Source organism: Trichosurus vulpecula, chromosome 4 (assembly GCF_011100635.1).
Source record: "Trichosurus vulpecula isolate mTriVul1 chromosome 4, mTriVul1.pri, whole genome shotgun sequence".
Classification (NCBI taxonomy): Eukaryota; Metazoa; Chordata; class Mammalia; order Diprotodontia; family Phalangeridae; genus Trichosurus; species Trichosurus vulpecula.
Window position 1 is genome coordinate 205,007,208 of NC_050576.1, and position 9,655 is coordinate 205,016,862.

Genomic DNA, 9,655 nt, shown 5'->3' on the forward strand with positions numbered 1-9,655 from the left:
GTCCCTAGAGAGATCTCTGAAAACAGCTGCACAAAACCCTTGAAAATTGAGGCAGTACACCCTCCATTTAACAAAGAGCTCAAAAGTCAAATAATTGGCTGGGAGAATGAGCAAAGAGGGAAAAAGAATACGAGTATAGAAGGTTACTTTATTAGTGAAAAGATGTTTTCTTACACACGTAGTGATGAGGAAAATCAAGGCATGCAGCCAGAGAAAGACAACAAGGTCAAGGCTCCTACATCCAAAGCCTCCAAGAAAAATATGAAATGGTCTCAGGCCATGGAAGAGCTCCAAAAGGATTTTTAAAATCAAGTAAGAGAAGTGGAGGAAAAATTGGGACAAGAAATGAGAGTAATGCAAGAAAACCATGAAAAACAAGTCAACGGCTTGCTAAAGGAGACCCCCAAAATGCTGAAAGAAATAACACCTCTAAAAATCAACTAACCCAAATGGCAAAAGGTCCAAAAAGCCAATGAGGAGAAGAATACCTTGAAAAGCTGAACTGGAAAAATAGAAAAGGAGGTACAAAAGCTTACTGATGAAAATAATTCCTTAAAAATTAGAACGGAGCAAATGGAAACTAATGACATTATGAGAAATCAAGAAATTATAAAACAAAACCAAAAGAATGAAAAAATAGAAGACAATATGAAATATTTCACTGGAAAAAACAACTGATCTGGAAAATAAATCTAGGAGAGATAATTTGAAAATTATTGGATTACCTGAAAACCATAATCAAAAAAAAAGCCTAGACATCATCTCTCAAGAAATTATCAAGGAAAACTGTCCTGATATTGTAGAACAAGAGGGTAAAACAGAAATGGAAATAATCCACTTATCACCTCCTGAAAGAGATCGCCAAAGGAAAACTCCTAGTAGTCTTGTCGCCAAATTCCTGAGTTCCCAGGACAAGGAAAAAATATTACAAGTGACCAGAAAGAAACAATTCAAGTATTGTGGAAAGACAATCAGGATAACAGAAGATTTAGCAGCTACTACACTCAAGGATCAGAAGACTGGGAGTATGCTATTCCAGAGGTCAAAGGAGATGGGATTGCAACCGAGAATCACCTAACCAGCAAAACTGAGCATAATATTTGAGAGGAAAAATGGAATTTCAATGAAATAGAGGACTTCCAAGCATTCATGTTGAAAAGACCATAGCTGAATAGAAAATTTGACCTTCAGATACAAGAATCAAGAGAAAGATGAAAAGGTAAACAGGAAAGAGAAGCCATAAGGGACTTATTAAAGTTGAACTGTTTATATTCCTACCTTGAAAGATTGTATTTGTAACTCAAAAGATCTTTCTCAGTATTAGGGTAGTTAGAAGGAATATCTATATCTAACTCTATATCTATGTCTATATCATCTATATCTATATCTATCTATATAATATACACATACATGTATATATACACATGTGTGTTTGCGTGTGTATGTAGACAGAGGGCATAGGGTGAGCTGAATATGAAGGGATGATACCTAAAAAATAAAATTAAGTGTTGAGAGGAACTTACTGGGAGAAAGAGAAAGGGAAAGGTAGCATGCAGTAAATCATCTCACACAAAAGAGGCAAGAAAGAGCTTTTACAATGGAGGGGAAGAGCAGGGAGGTGAGAAGGAATAAATGAGCCTTACTTTCACCGGATTTGGCTTAAGGAGGCAATAACATACACACTCATTTGGGTATGGAAATCTCTGTTACACTAAAGGAAATCAGGGGGAAGGAGATAAGAGTGAGCAGATAATAGAAAGGACTGCAAATTGAGGGAAAGGGCAATCAGAAACCAACGCTTTTGTGGAGGGACAGGTCAAAGGAAAGAATAGAATAAGTGGAGGGACAGGATAGAGTGTAGTATAGTATTTTGCAACATGACTGTTATGGACATGTTTTGCATGACTACACATGCCCAAAAGAGAAATAGTAAAAGAGAGATTTGAATTATTAATTACATAGCAAAATTAAAAATACTGAGTAATTTGATAAGATTTGAGGGATACAAACGCACACACACACACACCTACACACAAAACTGGAATGTGTGTGTATACAAATCCATGGGTAGGTGTGTGTGTGTGTGTGTGTGTGTGTGTGTGTGTGTGTATAATGACAAATAGGAAAATGATGAGTGTTGGAAAAGTTGTGGGAACATTGGAACACTAATTTATTGTTGAGGGAGCTGTGAGCTGATCCAACCATTCTGGAGAGCAAGTTGGAACTATTCCCAAAGGGCTATAAAAATGTGCATACCCTTTGACCCAACAACCACTTCTAGGGCTGTATCCCAAAGATATCATACAATTGGGAAAAGGACACACATATATAAAATATTTATAGCAGCTCTTTTTGTGATGGCCAAGAACTGGAAATCAAGGGGATGTCCATCAATGGGGAAATGACTAAGCAAGCTGTGGCATATGAATGTAATGGAATACTATTGTGCTATAAGAAATGAGGAGCAGACAAACTTTAGAAAAATCTGGAAATACTTAAATGAACTGAAGTGGAGTGAGGTGAGCAGATCCAGGAGAACACTGTACACAGTGACAGTCACAGTGTGTGAGGACTGATCTTAATAGACTTAGCCCTTCTCAGTAATGCAAGGACCTACAACTTTTCCAAAGGACTCATGATAGAAAATGCCATCCACATCCAGAGAAAGAACTTTGGAGTCTGAATGCAGAGTGAAGCAGACTCTTTCCTCTTTTGTTTTGTATTGTTTTGTTTTCTTTCTCATGGTTTCTCCCATTCCTTATAATTCTTCTATTCAACATGACTAATGTGAAAATATGTTTAATAGGAATGTATGTGTAGAGCCCATATCAGATTACATGTAATTTTGGGGAGAGAGGGAGAAGGGAGGGAGAGGAAATATAGAACTTACGGAAGTGAATGTTTAAAACTGAAAATAAACAAATTAAATATTTAAAAAATCTCTTTGTGATATAGCCCTAGTACTGGCATTGCTGGATCAAAGGGTATGCACAGTTTTATAGCCATTTGGGCATATTTTCAAATTGCTCTCCTGAATATTTGGATCAGTCCACAACTGCACCAACAGTGTGTTAGTGTCTCTATTTTTTACATCACCCCTTATCATTTTTTCTATCATATTAGCAATTTTGATAAGTGTGAAGCGGTACCACAGAGTTATTTTAATTTGCATTTCTCTAAACAATAGTAATGTGCATTATTTTTCATATTACTATAGATAACTGATTTCTTCATCAGAAAATTTCCTGTTCATATACTTTTTTACATCACCCCTTATCATTTTTTCTATCATATTAGCAATTTTGATAAGTGTGAAGTGGTACCACAGAGTTATTTTAATTTGCATTTCTCTAAACAATAGTAATGTGCATTATTTTTCATATTACTATAGATAACTGATTTCTTCATCAGAAAATTTCCTGTTCATATACTTTAATGATTTATCAATTGGGGAATGACTTGTATTCTTATAAATTTGTGTCAGTTCTCTTTATATATGAGAAATGAAGCCTTTATCAGAGAGACTTGCAATAAAAATTGTTTCCCAGATTTCTGCTTTCCTTGTAATCATGGTTGAATTTGAACTCCTATTTTTCCTACAATTCATAAAGATGTAGTGGGATGAGTCCTGAACAAAGGCTCTTGACATTTAACATTTGAACTAAGAGTCGTGGGTTCAAGTACTAGCTCTGATATTTACATTCTGTGTAATTTGAGGTAAGATCCTTAATCTCTCTATGAACTATGATTTCTATGATTTCTCTTCTACAGAATGAAGAGGTTAGACTACATAGAATAGATAATCATATGAGTCAGAGCTAGAAGGCACCTTAGAGATCACCTAGTTCAGCCTTATCATTTTATAAATTTAAAAAAGTGAGAAAGGAATTGACTTGTGGAAGGCAACTAGGTGATACAAGACAGCTGCAGAGCCAGGATTGATATTCCAACTCCAAATTAAGTGCCCTTTCAATTACACCCTACTTTCTCTCACTAGATCACTGGATCTAAAGATTCTACAGTTGTGTGGTCTAACACTGTTCTCCTTTACCCAATTATCTACAATTTTTTCTTACTTCATTTGGATCAACTATTAAATTATCTCTTCATTTATGTGGAGGTTGGATGAAGAGCATCTTGCCATGTTGGCTAGAATCCTGAACTCTAAGTAAGGAAGTCAAGTCAGTACAAACATTTATTAAGTGCCTACTATATGCCAGGAATTTTACTAATCTCTGAGGATACGAAGAAGGAGAAAACTCTCAAGGGGCTTACAGTCTAAGCTACAATGATGCAAACAACTATGTACAAGCAAGAAATATAAGATAAATTGGAGATAAAAACAGAGGCAAAAATAGTACCAGACATATAATTAGCACTTAATACATGACTATCCATCCATTGTACTAATCATATTGGACATCTATATCCCCATAAAATGGTTACCTTCCATCATATCATTAGTTTGGTAAATTATTATCCATATCAAGTATTTTCAAAAAGGTTGTTACTTTGAAGAAAGCTTAGAATAGTTTTTTTTTTTAGCTTGAAACAATAGAACCTAGAGCAGTAGATGGAAATTGCAATGATGAACTTTTAGGCTTGAAATCAAGATAACCTTCCTGACAGTTCAAGATATCCAAAAGTTATATGAGTTGTCTTTGGAGGTGTTGAGTTTCTTATCACTGGAAGTCTTTAAAAAAAGTTTAAGTATGTTAGATTGGGGATTCTTACTAATATAAGGGTTGTACTAAGCCATGATCAAAAAAAGAGCCTAGATATCATCTTTCAAGAAATTATGAAGGAGAACTGCCCTGATATTCTAGAGCCACGGGGCAAAATAGAAATTGAAAGAATCCATCGATCGCCTCCTCAAATAGATCCAAAAAAAAGAGAGATCTCTTTCAGTTCTTGATTCTTTTGATTCTGTTCTTTACAGCTTTGAGCTCTTGATCCCCTTGGCTCCTCATTAGAAATATTGAGACAGAAAGTGCTGATTTGGAAATGTGGGATATGATGAAAAAGAATACTGATGCAGAAATTTTGCCAATAAATCATAAAGAAAAGCGAGAGTAGTGTGTCTTATTGCCATTTTCCTACTATGCTACCTAACTGTGGCTGCTCCTGAATTCTCTTAACTGGACCTCTGATTCCCACCCTGGATCCATGCTAATTAGTGAGAGTTTACTCTATCCAGGTTATTCCAGTCACCAGACTTTGCCTGTCATCTTTCTGCCTTGCTGCTTACACACTTATTCCCTAACTTCTATCTGTTTCTTTCTTTTGCTCAGAGGAGAGTGATTTGGATTAATACCACCAATGCTTCTGGAATGGATGTGCCAATTGACTTCCCTATGATTCCATTCACCATTTTGGAGACTTCACCCTTCTCTGGCAAATGTTATTCAATAAATGTTATTTGTTTTCCCCTATTAGAATGGAAGCTTTTTCAGAGCAGGGACTTTCTTTTATACTTGCATTCCCAGCACTAAGTAAAACCACTGGCACATGGTAAATCCTTGTTAAATTCATTTCCACCCATCCATCCATCTACTGATCCATTCACCCATTTTCTCATATTTTTGTCCTCCATGTTAGAAATATGATTCCCATTGGCCAACATTTTAAGGTGGCATTAAAAATGCTCATAGAATCATAAGGTCTTAACCAGAAATTCTGCATGTTAGGATTCAAGTTCACCTGGTTAGTCACAGTCAATCTCTTAGTGACATTTGATCTACACTGGTCATAGAAATGTATAGTATTTTTAGCAAAATCTGAAATAAGAATCAGCAGATTTAAGATTTCTACTTCTAACTCTGAATTATAGATCATTATCAAGCCTAATTCTCTCAATGACTTCTTCAACAGATATGACATAGAACTTTCCCTTCCTCTCTATGATCTACTGCCAGTCACCTTCTAATCTGAATTTGCAAAATAGTAATGGACTTGTAGCTACCCACCTATAAACAATTCGGCTCAACTTAAATCTAAGGCCTACTCTAATTTGCATTTTTTTTACGGTAGAAGACAAGGAAGGGGGGAAGGGGAAGTAAATGGAGAAGTGGGAAGAAGAGAAAAAAATATAAATTCTTCCCTAATCAAATATTCCTCCTATTATGCCCAAGTTTTCTTAGACTGAGATGTACGTCCTTCTTCACTCTATTTTCTCTATGGAAAATATTTTTGTTTGTTTGTTTGTCTTATTTAATGAACTTGACTGTAAGAAAGAAAATACTTAAAAGCAGAAAAAAAGCTCTCAAACATTTTGCTAAAGTTAAAAAAATAAACTATAGAGAGGCAAAAGGTAACATCCCAAAGTACATTTTTCTAACACTAAGGTCCAACATTAAAAATGGTTAACCATAAAAGCCAAATGAAGGTGTCAATAGCATAATAGAAGTGTTCCTTGAATTCTAAAGTTTGAGGCCTCTCTGGGAGTGTGAATGACAGCCTGTGATCCACCACTTGGCTGTTACCAATTGTGCTTTGCCAATAAGATGACTGGATTTTAAAGGATAATTACAAGCCTCTTTCCCATATTGTTCATGCTAATTGCTGTTTGAAACCTCTGTTTATTGTCTGTCTCAATGACACAGTTCTGTGTTCTTTCAGGCATGCAGAATAATTTGATATGTCATGTCCACCAGCTGCCTGCTTGGCATTCTGCATATGTGTGGTAGTGGTGAATCTTCACTTGAACAGGCCTTTAATCATTTGTCAATAGGTTTGCACTGTTATTTCTCTTAAATCTTACCCAATTTATGAACAAGTAGTGGAATGATAAAACACTTAGTATTTTTGTAATAACTCTGCTTCCCAAAGCTCTAAGCCCTCATTAATCCTTTCTACTATCCTTGTCAGAAAAAGTGGCTAGCCTTGCAATTTCAGTTTTAAAATGGAGAAGCATGGTGAGATTAAATTATTTGCCACCCCATTTATTCACTCATTCATTCACTCACCCATTCATTCATTCATTCCATCACCAAATATTTATTGTCTCTGTTTTGTTCTAGGCATATGTAGTTGTCCAGGCCTGACACAGAACAGTCTGGTATCTTGGGATCATGACTGGAATGAAATAAAACACTCACAGAATACCTGGCAGTGAACTAAAAGGATACTTACTCAGGCATAGCAAAAGAAAGACATTCAGACTAAGGAAAAAAATACTCAGGGAGGTTAAAACTTTGATTTAGTTGAATAAAACTTCCTTGCTTCTAGTTACCTATGGTAGAATGTGGGTTAATCCTGAGGGATCTGGTAGGGTTCCTCATGTCCAGGCTGTTCTTGTATTCAGGAAAATATGTGAACAATCCAAGTGTTTTTATTGTCGTTCAGTCATTTTTCAGTAGTGCCTGACTCTTCATGACCCCTTTTGGGCTTGTAGCAACAATTTGCTAGCAGCTACAGTGACTGTGTAAGACCAACAACAACCAGCACACAGAAGGCTGCTAACATAGGTTCTTTTGATCTGCTTTACTAAGGAAAGCAATTTTAAGGGGTTAACAATCTCAGTTTAATTAAACATACATATATCAATCACTTAGTTCTGGGGGAAAAGATCAGCCCCCCCCCCCCCCCCCCCCCCGAACTTCAGAGCAAATACAAACAAATTACAAACATACATTATAAACAGACCAAATACAAACCAACATGGGGTTAGCAAAGCTGGAGGGCATTTTTGGCTTGCCCAGAGTCTAATACTCCTTCCACAAGTGTGCCCCAAAGGCCAAACTCCAACTTTGGATCTTATATATTAGTCTCAACGCCCTGGGGCACTTGATTACCTCAGTGCTGAGAAGCACTCAAACAAAGAAGAGAGAAGAATCTCATTTTGCTGGCCATTACATTTGAAAGGCAAGGATCATTAAAGGCACTTAAGAGAACAGCAAAAAGCACTACCCTGATTACCCTTACAAAGATTTTCTAGGCAAAGATACTGAAAGGGTTTGCCATTTCCTTCTCCAACTCATTTTACAGATGAGGAAACTGAGGCAAACAGGATTAAGTAACTTGCCCAGGGTCACACAGATAGCAAGTGTCTGAGGGGAAATTTGAACTCAGAAAGATGAGACTTCCTGCCTCCAGGCCTGACATGCTATCTACTGTACCACCTAGCTGCCCTTTCAGTCCCATAATGAATTAAGACTTTAAGAGGATTTCCCTAACTTTTAATTAATAAAACTAGCCTACTCTATATGTTGGCAGATCTTAGCAGACATACACTCACAAACAACATAGAACAAGACTCTTCTCAACTTCTAATTATTCTTCTCTCATTCCCATCCTAATTAACCCTACCAACATGCCCTCTGGGATTCCCAACACATAATGAACAAATTTCTCTTCTTCATGGACCTTCTTCTATTAATCTTTTTCCAGCTGTCTTTGAAACCTGGCTCTCCCCATTTGTGGCACCTTCATTAATACCCTCTGAAAAGAAATCTGTAGGGTAAAACTTATTGTTATATTCATTTTATAGATAACAACACTGAAATTCAAAAAGCTCAAGTGATCCTGAGGTGACAAAGTATTGGATGTGGAGATAGTCCTTGGGGAGAGGAAAAGTCAAAATACTCTTTGCTCCCCACTATAACTTCTAGACTTCCCCATTACCACTGTCACTCAGCAATCTCTTTTCTTTATAAATTCAGCGTGTCAACATTTTCCTCCCAGTACAAACTGCGGTGGCATTTCTGTACTGGTCCCTAGGTAATTCTTCCTCCTTGCTCAAAGAGTTTGATACCTAGTTTATTATCAGCCTCTTCTCCTAGTTGCTGCCCATATCCCAGAGGACTTCAGCATCCATGTGGATACTCCATCAAACTACCATATCTAACAATTCCTCATGAATCTTAGATTCCATGACCTACTCCTTCACTCAATTTCAGTGATGTATACTTTCTTAGCCCTACTCTGGTTTCCTCCCTCTTCAATCTTGAACCAATCCTTAGCCAATTCCCTACCACTACTTCCATTCTTTAATCCCTTTAAACTCTTGTCCTGTTGCTACTTATCCCCTGCCAAACCTCGGTTTTACATTTTTAGCACCACTTACCACTTCTGCTACAATTTAAGTATTGAGTGACACAATTGTGCTGATTGGGTACATTACAAATTCATGTTGTCCAACTTCAACTGGACCCTCACTGTAAGACAATTGTTTTATTCATTCTTAATTGGTTACCATTTCAATTCATGTCATTTTCAATATTTTTTCTATCTATTGGATCCTTACACACTGTCTTCAAATATGTCCATGTCTTTATCATCCTTACAATATACTCACTAGATCTCCTGTTTTCCCCATGCTATCATCATATATCTCTCCTTGTTTTTTTCAGCCAAACTCCTGGAAAAAAGTTATCTTCACTCACTGTCTCTACTTTCCCTCCCCCTATTCCTCAGTCTCTGCAATCTGGTTTAAAACTTCATCACTTGGCTGAAAGTACTCTTTTCAGAATGACCATTGATTTCTTAATTCTCTAAGATGATAGTCTTTTTTCAGTTTGTATCACTCTCAACTTATCTGTTGCATTTGATACTGTTGACCACTCTCTTCAGGATACTGGAGTTTTCTTCTATCGTCTTTTGTAACACTACTCTTTCCTGGTTCCCCTCCTATCAAACTACTCCTCAGTCTCCTTTG